This window comes from Vigna radiata, unplaced genomic scaffold (genome assembly GCF_000741045.1).
Source record: "Vigna radiata var. radiata cultivar VC1973A unplaced genomic scaffold, Vradiata_ver6 scaffold_146, whole genome shotgun sequence".
Classification (NCBI taxonomy): Eukaryota; Viridiplantae; Streptophyta; class Magnoliopsida; order Fabales; family Fabaceae; genus Vigna; species Vigna radiata.
The window spans coordinates 75,570-88,074 of NW_014542469.1; the positions used below are offsets into that span (position 1 = coordinate 75,570).

Sequence of the window (12,505 nt, forward strand, 5' to 3'; positions counted from 1 at the left end):
TGGATTGTGTTAGTAATTTTGAAAATTGTGTTATTTTTGTTTGCGGGGGTAGTTAAGTTCTATTGGTGTAAGCCTATTTAATACACAAGATATTGGATTAAATTTATAATGATATGTAATATTTTCATGTGTCTGTTATTTATTATAAGAATTGATATTAGTTAAATTTATCACTTAGCTTGCTAACAGTGAATAACACTAGTGTAACGATGAGAACAACGATTATTTCGAGTTATGAGCGTGGTTTCAGAATCAAGACATATAAACGAGGTGATAAAGGGAAGATTTTTTTACTCGGTTTAGAATCGATGTCAAAAATTGAATATTTTTCTTCAGTTATAAGAAAACTAAAGCAGTAAACAAAAAAAATATTTTTTTTATTTTTGACCATAGTTTTAATACTAATTATTGTCATACATCATATCAAATTTTAAATAATTATTTAATTTTTAGACTCTATGACAACGATTCATGGGAAACCATAATCATATAGTTTGAAAATTAAATAATTATTTAAAATCTATAAGATCTACAGTAACAGTTATTATTGGAACCACTATCATAAACTTCTTTTTTGCTTCAATTCTAGATTAACAACTGTCATTGGTCTTATTTTATTTAAAATATTTGTTAATGTAAAGGTTTATGGCTTTGGTTTGAGCTAATGTGATATATCTTTTCTATCTCGTTGTTTATCACAATTGTAAAATGTGATTTTATTTTTGTGAGATCCTACATCATGGAAATTACATAAACAAAACTGCATAATATATAAAATACATACATCATAAATAAATACCATAATATATTTGTCAATAAGATAGAGAATTATAATTATATTTCACAAAAACTTAATCTTTTGATATTCTAATGTACATAATATTAAAATATAATGCCTACATACTATTGTACAAATATATAATATATTTTTGCAAGGGTTTTTCTTATGAAATTAATGAACATGTCGAAAAGTAGAACATGTGTCCTAAATTTCTGCATAGAACACAATAAATTCAATTAGTGTATATATATATATATATATATATATATATATATATATATATATATATATATATATATATATATATATATATATATATATATATGACTTGCAAACTGTAGAAATAGATTGGCCTAATTTTCCAACCAAGAGGGAGGTGAATTGGCTTTGTATTATAAAAATTGTTCTTTCAAAAACCTTTTGAAAATCTTTGAAAATGCGAGCAAATAAAGAATGTAATGAAATGAAAGAGATAAAGGATAGAAAGAACAACACCAAAGTTTATATTGGTTTGGCCTCAATGCCTACATCCAGACCCTTTCAATCAACTTAATGCACTATATAGATTAAGTTTTACAGTAAGCAGAAATGTATCCTCCTCTCTAACTCCAAATCTACTATAGTAAACACAAAAAGAAAAATCCTCTTTTTGGAACCCCTTTGAGATACCCCTCTCTAAAAAACCAGAACTTTACCGTTCTCTTCCTAGCAGTGCAGATATTATCAAACTTTTGAAAGCACAACAATTTCTTCAAGAATCATTGGTTTGATTTCTTCCAAATGAAATGCTTCTTGATTCTTGGAGAAAGAACTCTCCTGCAATTTAAGACTCAACAAACTTTGTTAGATTTGAAAGATAATATTCAAAAGTTATTTAATGCAAAGAGTTGTGCATCAATTTATAATGTAATCGGTTAAGTAATTAACACTACTGTAATATAATTACATCCAACGCATTTAACAGATTAAGCATAGCATGTAATCGATTAAGTAAAGTGTTAAGTCAAAGCAATTAAAAATATGACTGTTAAGGTAGTTATGACTTATCAAGAAAACAGGTTTTCAAAGAACACGAGCTATAACTGATTAAGAAAAGAGTGTAATCGATTAAGTACAACACTTGAGCAAATTTGAAAACTTTTCCACATCAAAAGTCATCAGTGCACTCAACAAACAAGTATAGGCAAAGACACGAGTTTTAATCTAGTATACATATAATGTAATTGGTTAAAACTTGTAGTTTTCCACAATTAAGAATATGCAGATATTTGATGAATCTAATTAATTATATAAACACTGTAATCGATTAATAATCTAATTAATTATTATGCATATCACAGATATACTCACATATCACAAATATAAACACAATGAATATGCATAACATATAGTTCAAGCACAAACAACCATATAAAAAACAATTTTTCTTAATGTGTGCAAGAAACTATTAAAATATTTTTGTTGTTGTCATCATCAAAAACATATATGGGATATATGAGTTTAGCTCTAACATAGCTCCCCCTATCAACACAAGCGATGGACAACTGTTATTTTGTTAAATGCAAAAATTACAGTTTCTTAGCCACTTGTAATATGGGCACGAATAGTTGTCGCCATCCAATTCGTTACATATTAATCTCACTCATATGAGTTGGTTTGTCTATATATTACACTACAATTTATCATCACAATAATAATCAATTAACTAAGATAATTGGAATAACAAAATTATAAGAAAGTATGGAGAAAAATGCCAAACCTTGAGGCTCAACCATCCAAGCTCTTTAGCCTTAGCAGATGATTTCCCTAACAACATCACATGTGCTTCAAATGGACTATAAAAAAAATGTTTTAGGATATACTTATATAACAAATAAAGTTCATAATATCGACGTTCTTACCAATCTACGACTTGTTTGAGATGTTTGGGAGGAGACTTGTGGAATTAACAGAACCACACAATAATGTTGCCCGATAGGGAAACCACAAGTAATTGCCAATGTTGCCTGATATACATAATAACTTAATTGTTGTCTTAAAATCACAAATGAAACTTTCAAATTAAGAAACTACACTTACCCAACAAACTAAGGGAAAAAATATATCTTTTTCCCTCGTCCAAAGTAGTTGGTGACATATTGTTGGATGTCATCAAATTTATTGCCTTCTTGAGCGAGTTGAGGGTCAATGAACCCACAGACATAACCCAAAATTTTTCTAACACCAAATATATACCTGAAAAAAAAAATTATTTCATGTAAGTAACTAGATAAATCAAATTTATATAAAGAATGGTTCCTAGACTTATATCCTCCACAACTGAAGGAGGGTAATATTCAACTCATATTTTCCTTATGCAAGGTCCGTGACATCATCTCTATACTAGTTCAATGAGATGTTAGAGTCTCTACCAAATATAATAGAATCTCATGTAATTCATCATTGACTCATCTACAATGATGTCAGTATGCTAGTGTAATGCACCTCGGTTCTACTAAGAACCGATGCAAAAAGCATAGCGATATATTTTAAAATGAAAGTTATGGAGTTATGTTTGACTTTTGGGTCACCTCTTTGGTCTCGGTTCTTTGTAAAACCATAGCAAAAGGGGTTAGCCACCATTTCTCTGAACAACCAAGGCCATAGGATTCTTTTGAATCTGAACAGTCTCAAGTTACTTATGCAAAATGACAACGGTTCTGCAAAGTACCAGGGTCATTAACCTATTCAGAGTCTGAAAAGTTTGACATATCTCTCTACAAGGGGAATGTCAAGACTCTATGGCATTAGTTATGAGGAAAACCAAAGTCATAGATCTTGATCAGTGTGTATTGAGTTGAAAAGTTCAAATTTGGGCTAATGTGGATCACCTTTAGACTTAGGTTGTTAGCTGATACAAAAAGGAGAACATGACCTCATTTTTTTTCTAACCAACACCTATATGTTCGCAAAAAAAAATGCAAGAAAATTACTACTATGTCTTTTTGTGCTTTGTTTTTGTCGAAATCGAAGCCTAATAAGAGAGTTAGAAACCATATTATGTACTAGTATAACCCTCATTGTAACATGAAGATGATTTTGATGGTTGAAGATATTGTATCCATGTTAGATTCTCTTTGAAAATTATTTTTATTGGTATATTCTCTACCCATAATATGTTTTTTTGTCATGAAATCGTAATTTTTATTACTGGTTATTTCTCCTCGTACATTTCTTGTTTGCGACTTTATTTCTAATTCCCAACTAAATGCAAATAGAATGAAACTATTACTGTTTGATAATGTTATGAACTTCATGTAAATAAATTTATAAAATCATCTTAATGAAATATTATAAATATGCAATTAGTGCAATATAATTGAACAATTTAATGTATACGTAAAAGAGGAATTGATTATAAACTCTTAATCACCTGGAACACGATAAATATAAAAGTGTAAAGTAGAAGTAGTTATTCAAGTTATGTGATAAGGTTATGTAGGCCTTTAGTTATAACAAGTGAAATTATTCGTTTAAATTTAGAACATATAACTGTCTTCAAATAATTTAGGGAAAAATGATATCCTTACAACTACTTTTACGTATTCAAGAAATTGAATTGTGTAGGGCTGATATTAGGTATATTGAAGGTAAATATGATTTGGAATATATTCTCAGAGATATGGAACATTTTCTAAATTTTAGGTACCTTGTGCATGTGGCATGCCCCATGTACTTCACACAGTAATGACTAAAAGCCTTTATAGGGTTTTATTGGTCTCCAACCACTTAGAGATAGATTCTAAAAATAATAATGTATGTTTGATTGCAACAGCATGCGTGCAGTTTGCATGTGCTCCTGACTCTGTGGTGTATTATGACTTAGGGAGGCATCTTTAAAATAATGTTGCTGTATTGGACCAAGCTTTATTGGTCTCACCTTCATTTGGTTTATGTGTCCATGGACTGTTCCATTCTTTGTTCACTTTAGTATGATGGAGCAAGCAACGGATGAGAAGACGAAAGTGGTCGTGCATGGCCACCTGGCTCATGCATGGGACAAGAGACAAGAGTTCTAAAGTTCATTGTTTCATAGAATTCAAGGATAAGATACTCCAACTTCCAAGTGCCTTGTCGTACATCACACTCATTCAAGTTGGTTGCTGATTCGATCCCTCCACTTTCTTGCTTACTAGGATTGTTTGTTTTCGGCTTTCACTGCTTACAAATATCAACCAGGAAGTGGGATTTATTTCAAGGAGTGTTGGTGAAAGTAAACTCCAAGACATTCCGTTAATTTTGTACTTGGTAAATTGGTAATTAGTTAATCACTTTACTTTGTCATCATTGAAATTGAGAAAATATATGTCTCTTCACAAAAGATATAAAGAAGATGAAAAGTTAAATAGAGACCTTAGTTTATGGGCTAAGAAAAAAAATATGGGAGAAAAGGAAATTTAGGTGAGAGAGAGAGAAAGAGAAAGAGAGAGGGTTGAAAATTAAGTTTAAGTTTCACATAGTGATAAAAAAAAGTTGAATACCATATAAAAAAACCAATTATAACAACATTCTCTTAAGATTTAGGTTAGATTTAATATCAATCTTTTGTTTATTTTGATCTTTAGTTTATCACTTCTTGAAAGATCCATCAATGAGTTCATTCCATTTGGTGGCCAACTCAAACGAATACATGGGTGAAAATACTATATACGAGGGACAAAGAGAGATTGATATCTGACAAATACATATGATGAAAAAGAAGAATGGGTATGAAAATCTAATAATTTATAAAATAAAAAGTTACTCAAATCTAAATCCTAAAAAAAGCCAACACTAAGTGAGGCATCACACCACTTCACTTAGAAAACCAAGTTACTTAAAGTAATAGACTAAAAAGTCCTCTAGACAGGATGAGACATCAAGTCACTTAAACAACATAAAAGAAACATTGAGCTACTCGATTGAAAGTAGACAGTTTGTTGGATGAGTACAATATAAGCTCGTTGTCTCAATACTTATAAGTATGAAAGAAGCTCGACATCACAGTGCTTGAGCACAAAAAGGAAATAAATCACTCGAGTAAAGCAAAATCTCGACTGCCTAGCACAATAAGCAATTTAATGCCTGTGTAAAGGAATAACTCAACATCCTAGTGTCCAATAACAAAAGCATTTTAGGGTTCCAGTATATGGGCAACTCGACCAGAGTATAGGAGCAAATAACAACTTAGCGTGACAAATAAAGAGGCAGGAGAAAATCAACAGGGTACATGAGTTATCCATTGCCTCGAGTCTAAATCTGTACTAAAGAAGTTGGCTTGCCTCTTCATCCATACTCTTAGTATGGACCACTAGTTTGTCAATCTGGAAGTTGATGCTCTCTTCAACCTAGATGAGCAGCATCAAGCCTCAAGGTTGGCAAAACTTGAACAACACAGTTAGAACTTGGTACCGGTTTTGGATCTTTATTTATTGGCTCTCATTAACCTTAGTACATAAGTCGACCAGGATGTCCTACCCGGTCTTCACCTCGACCGTCTTTGCTTCCTTCGACACCAAGCAAATTAAAAAAAGAGAGACAAGAAATGCGAGGACAAGCCCAGAGAGGACTCAAAGAACAACAAGGATTGCTTGGAGTGAAGTAAGGATAAAGAAATCCAATATAGAAAAAAATTTAAATTATCATTAGCTCACCCAGATCTATCCAAACCAGCACCACCCAATAATATTGTAGCAATCGATTACATTAGTTGTATAATCGATTAAAACACATTTTTATGCCAATATGTGTTTGATAAATGCATCGATCTATTTGCAATGGAAATTGATTTGAAAATTTGCTTAAGTGTTGAACATAACCGATTACATAAGTTTCATAATCAGTTAAATATGTTTCTCTTGTCAAAATCAATTTCATTTAAAGCCTTAATTGTTTCTAACGGTCAAATGAATTTATTGTTGGCTTGTATGAATTGTATAATCGATCGCATGTGCTATATAATCGGTTAAAATTTAAACAGAGGAAAATTTGTTAAAGTATAAGGAAAAGCTTAACAAATTACATTAATTTGGTACTTGATTAAATTGTGTCAAGATTAAAAAATCCTATGAATAATTGTCTTGCCCGTTGTTTCAAACTAATCTTTGTACACTCAATTCCATTACTAACATTTTGATTGAGTTTTGATTACTAGAGCGTCCAAAAACTGTCTAAAAGAATCAAGGGTCAAATTTGGGTTTACACATCAAGATTCTTTCAAGAAAGTGAGCTTAAAGTGTTCTGACATATTTGCACTACTAGAGTGTTATTGTGAAGATCAGGTTCATCATTTTCAATTAGTGGATTGAGTTCCTGTGCGACTGTGCCAAGGGGAGAGAACTGTAATTGTTCTCATTGAGAGTTGGGATTGCTCTCAAGGTTTTTAGAGAGCTGTGAGTGTTCTTTGTTTGATAAGATTGTGAGGAAGTTAACATCTTGTATTGTTATAAGTGATATATTAAGTATGTAGGAGACTACATTGAAGGGGGATATCTCTATATTCTTGTATACTCTATCATTATAGTGGATTCCCTTCAACTAAGTTTGTTAAAGGAAGACTGGATGTAGGCTTGGCCGAACCAGTATATATTGTTGTGTTGAACTTTCTCTCCTTTCTCACTTTTATTGTTGACTCATCATTCTTGCATTATTGATTTCAAGAAAACCATACATTTTGCAAAGCTTTTGAAAATATTATTTTTTTAAGGCAAAATCCAATTCACTCCCCTCTTGGCTTGAGATATAAGTTGTCACTTTTTTAACAATTGGCAGCAGAGCTAGAATTTCAAAAATTACTCAAAATTTGATTGGTTATGTTTTCTTTGTAATTGATTAAAATGTTCTTGATGGCTAGCATATCTCAAACATTTGGAGAAGGTGCATCCACAAATAGGCACAATTTGCGGGTGAGAATTACCCTTTTTTGAAAATTAGGATGAAAATTTTCTTGGAATCAGTAGACAAAGGTGTATGGGATTTTATTATCAATGGTCCCTTTGAACCAACAAAAGTGGAGAATGGTAAGACAAAGATCAAGGACTTTTCTGAGTGGACCATAAATGAAAGCATGAGAGCTCACTACGATATAAAGGCCAAGAACATCATATCCTCGGCACTCGCTATTGATGAATTCTACAGAACCTCCATGTGTTCAACAACAAAAGAAATGTGGGATGTTCTAGAGGTTACTCATGAAGGAACGGATGAGGTTAAGAGAGCAAGAAAGAACTCTTTCATCCAAGAGTACGAACTTTTTAGAATGAAGGTTGGTGAAACCATCTATGATTAAAAGAGGTTCACACACATTGTTAACCATATTTTTTTCCTTGGGAAAGACTTTTGACAAGGAAGAAATCAATATCAAGATCTTGAAGAGTCTTAACAGAAGCTGACAACCAAAGGTCACTACCATTTCAGAATCAAGAGATTTAACATCTATGAACATGACAACACTATTTGGAAAGTTAAGGGAGCATGCGTTTGAGCTTGGCAGATTCAAAGAAGAGGAAGAAAGTGAACAGAAACACACAATTGCACTCAAGACTTCAAGCAAAAAAACTTCAAGAAGGCACATAGAAGAGTCTGATTCAAAATCAGAAAATCAAGAGCTGGATGTAATGAACTTAATTATAAAAAGGTTTTCAAAGTTTATGAAATCTAGAAATAAATTCAATTATGATTTTATAGGAAATTCTAGAGCAAACAGGAAGAAAGGCAAAGTTGTTGTTGCACCTCCAACTTGCTATGAATGTGGCATAGTAGGCCATATCAAACCTGAATGTCCTATCCTTAAAATGAAGCAAAAGCTAGATAGGAGGACCAACCAAGACAATAGAAAGCAAAGGCAAAAGAAAGCCTACAGAGCCTGGGAAGATAATGACTCAAACTGCTCTTTGAGTGACTGTGATGAAAGCTTGGAAGAGGAGACCAATCTGTGCTTGATAGCTGGCTTAGTGTGCTTAGACAGCAGTGAAGGCAACCTTAATGAAGAACCTATTGAGGACAGGTATTATCAGTTGCATGATGATTTTCAAGAGCTACGTGATGAGGCTATAAAAATGCAGTATCAAGTTAATAGACTAAAGAAAGAGAGATCTAGAGAGGAGAATTGAGAATCTTGTGAATGATAATGAAGACCTAATAATTGAACATGAAATTGTTATACAATCCTCTAGAAAGGCTGAAAAAGAGGATAAAATAAAGATTCAAGAATGCATAAATTGTCCTGCACATCTAGAGAGAATTGATTACTTGATGATACTTTATTAAAATTCACTCTAGGTAGATCAAACCTTTAGGTTGTGTTAGGTTCTCAAAGAAGAGTGATCAATAAGCAAGGAATAGGATACACTGGTAAAAGCAATAAAATCAATGCAAGGAAGCTTTCTTATCTTAGCAAACCTACTTCCATATCCTTCTTTTATTGCAACAATAATGTTCATTTATCCAAAACACGCTATTATAGAAAAATTGGTGTTCCTCAAGGAAATTCAAATGGATCCCAAAGGAAACACATAAGGAAACTAATATTAAAGGTCCCAAATTCATTTGGGTACTTACAACAAAACCTTTTAACTGTTTTGCAGGAAACTAAAATGAATTGAGAAGCAATGACTCAAGAAAAGCTCAAAGGTGAATCATATAATTCTTGAGATCATTAAGTCAGGTAACAAGATTTAATTTTTGGCAAAACATGCATCATTCATACTTTGTGCAATCATTTGGATGTGTGTGATGAACATTGCTTGACTGGAATGAAAGAATTGTGTGGAAATCCTTGTTTTCACATTTTAAGTTATTGTATAAATAATATAATCGATTAGAATTTTCTCAATGCTTTCTCTGTTTTCCTGAATCTAGGCTCTGTCATGATTAATCTGTTAGAAAAATATTGTAATCGATTAGATTTTTCCATTATTTTCTATGTATGTTGAAACTGTGAAATGTTATGGACATAATCTGTTAAGTAAAAGGGTTAATCGATTAGATCTGGTTATGTTTGGGCTTTTCAAAGTTTTCAAATGAGTTTCCCTCTAAACTTATTCTATTAGAAAGGGAACCCTAATCTGTTAAATTGTTTATCCACTCTCCTCTAAAACTATCTCCAAATCTTCACTCCCCTCAAAGTCTCTCCATCAAGCTCTTGGTTAAATCTTCTCACATGGCTTCATCATCACAACTAAAACGCGTGAAAAGATTGGCACGAAAATCACGGGCTCTTATTTTAGACAGTTGGATAAGTAATGATGATGCTCAAACTAATTTCATATATTATTAGAGATTGAGGAAAATAATTCCTCACAAGTACGTCAAATTGAGCTTCTTTAGAAGGGAAGGTTTTGTATTTCAAGACTGGCTAGAAAATTAGGGATTAAAAACGTTTATGGAGCTTGTTGAACCCTTGTACCCGGACCTTGTGAGAGTCTTCTACTTTAATTTGAAAATCAGTGAAGGGACTTTATGTTCTAGAGTAAAGGGAGTGGATATAAAATTAACAGAGGATGTTTGGTACTCCATAACATTATACATAGGTAAAAAGAAAATTGTTAGTATTTTTAAATTGTAACTGATATGATAGAGAAAATCACTAGTGTAGCTAAGGGAAACGACAACGATTATTTTCGACATTTGGTAACAGTTTTAGAATCAATGCATATTAAGGTGAGGTAAAAAAGGGAGATTTTTGGCCTCAGTTATTAATCGAAATAAAAAAGGTTAGGATTTTTCCTCAGTTGAAAAAACCCGAAACAATAACCCGGAAAAGAAAAATGGGTTTTTGACAACGGTTCTACAAGAAACTAGTGCAATAGACCCTCAATAATTATTTAATTTAAAAGATATAAGACAACGGTTCTAGTAGGAATCGTTGTCATAGACTCTTTAAATTAAATAATCATTTAAAATTTGATATACTCTATGTCCTCATTTGTTTATGTAACTGTTATAAAAAATGTTTTCTACTTCGGTTATTCTGGAAAACACTACCATGTGTCATTTTTAATTATATTATTTATTTAATTTAAGGATTTTTTATCTCGGTTGGAGCTTGTTAGAAGATCGAGTCGCGTTAGGTGTGTTAGAAGACCATTTTTACACTAATGAATGTGGAGAGAGTAGAATGTGAAAATAGTATTAAAAGAAGTGCATTCTATAGTTATGTGTATGTTGTTGTCATACATCAAATGATAATACACATGGAAATTTAGCTAGAACTTATGTAAAACCCTAGTTATCCTTATAGTTTTCACCGTCTACCTCGAGAGAAACCCTTCCGTTTGCCACAAATTCCTCCACCTTGACCAAGATTTAAATAGTTGATCCAAAACACTTCTCTCCAATGCCCTCAGCAACCTTCCCAAACAATCTTACTTACATCAAGTTAAGTCAAACCAAAACTTCTCTGTGTAGAACCCTAGCCTTCAACCACCACAAATGAAGACTGGTTTTGCACAATGCAAGACACAAGGTTCTCCTTCCAAACCTAAAACCTCAAAATACCCAAACCTGCTCTTGCTGAGCCTACCTCGAAAACAGAAGACCGAATGGTCATCAAGGTCATCAAAAAAAGAAAACCTGCTTTGGTCTCATACCAATTAATTGAGCCTTGCAAACTATTCTACCTAACATCTCTGAACCCTCCAAATTCCAACTTACTCCATCATCATCGCCCTGACCAGAGATAAGTTATGATCAAGCTACCCTTAAAGCCCTAAACCAAAACAACCACTTGTAAACGATTTGACCAACCCTTTTATGCTCAAACTTCAACCTTGGCACTTCCATGACATTTGTTCATCTCTTCTTCTGACAATAAAAAAGAGAATGTGAGGACAGACACATTTGACAAGGGCATTGAGGACATGGTCATATCCATTATCCATGGTGTCATCGGATAACGCGAAATTGGAAATGATAGATGCTCTAATGATGTCTACCTTTCTGCTGCTAATCAAGCTTCATATTCCGATGAAGATATGTATAAAGAATATATGTTGAGAGTGTCAGTTTCATAGGATGAAAATGAGTGCACGAACTGAAGGTTCCCTCTCATGCATATGCCCTTCAGAGAATAATGGCTATCCAAGTTCAACGATCCCCTCGACTATGTACTAGTGAATGAATCCCTATGTTGGACCAAGGACAAGTTGCAGCATCATTTATCCCCTCAAGGACTGACAACGGGGCATTCAAACGTTCTCATCACAACCCTTAGAGAACTGCATTTCTGACTATCGTCATTGGTACAATTAAATAAAGGAAGATGATATTTTAACAATTTTTTTTAATAATTTTTGTACAACAGGATATGTGTCACTATTTTATTGGTTTGTTTGAATTTATTTTAAAAAGATATTTGAAACAGACTAATCATAAACTATCACGTGTGTTGTGTTGTTAAAAAGTTGTCAAAAAAAATTATAAAAAAGAAACTTTTTCCTTAAATAAATGTCAATCTTCTAATATAGCAGTTGTTAAATGTCTAAAACCGGTTTATTTATTGCAAAAAAAAGTATAGATAAGGTTAAATTATTCCAATTTATCTGCCAACGAACTTGATTAAGAATTTCACATATAACACTTATAAGAATTTACAATAAAATGTTAAAAGCATAAAATAGTAAAGAAAGAGGATTTAAGCACAAAAGAATACAAACAAATACAAAGGCCATGTCAATTCTTCAACTCTCCCATATTATTTCTTTTATC

At 32.3% G+C, this 12,505-nt stretch overlaps 1 long non-coding RNA gene across 1 annotated transcript; it reads right to left on the minus strand.

The window, feature by feature from the left end:
• Positions 1-10,909: 10,909 nt before the first annotated feature.
• Positions 10,910-12,107, minus strand: LOC106780107. Its single transcript, XR_001377233.1, has 2 exons — positions 11,734-12,107; positions 10,910-11,602 (listed from the first exon to the last, which is right to left on the minus strand). It is a non-coding gene; the product is annotated as an uncharacterized LOC106780107 (long non-coding RNA).
• Positions 12,108-12,505: the final 398 nt, after the last annotated feature.